The sequence below is a fragment of the Terrapene carolina genome, unplaced genomic scaffold (genome assembly GCF_002925995.2).
Source record: "Terrapene carolina triunguis isolate 2854851 unplaced genomic scaffold, T_m_triunguis-2.0 Scaffold34645, whole genome shotgun sequence".
In the NCBI taxonomy this organism is placed as follows: Eukaryota; Metazoa; Chordata; order Testudines; family Emydidae; genus Terrapene; species Terrapene triunguis.
Genome location: NW_020698996.1, coordinates 1 through 275, shown reverse-complemented (window position 1 = coordinate 275; position 275 = coordinate 1).

Genomic DNA, 275 nt, shown 5'->3' with positions numbered 1-275 from the left:
ACGGACCCTGGACTTCAGAAAAGCAGACTTTGACTCCCTCAGGGAACTGATGGGCAGGATCCCCTGGGAGAATAACATGAAGGGGAAAGGAGTCCAGGAGAGCTGGCTGTATTTTAAAGAATCCTTATTGCGGTTGCAGGAACAAACCATCCCGATGTGTAGAAAGAATAGTAAATATGGCAGGCGACCAGCTTGGCTTAACAGTGAAATCCTTGCTGATCTTAAACACAAAAAAGAAGCTTACAAGAAGTGGAAGATTGGACAAATGACCAGGG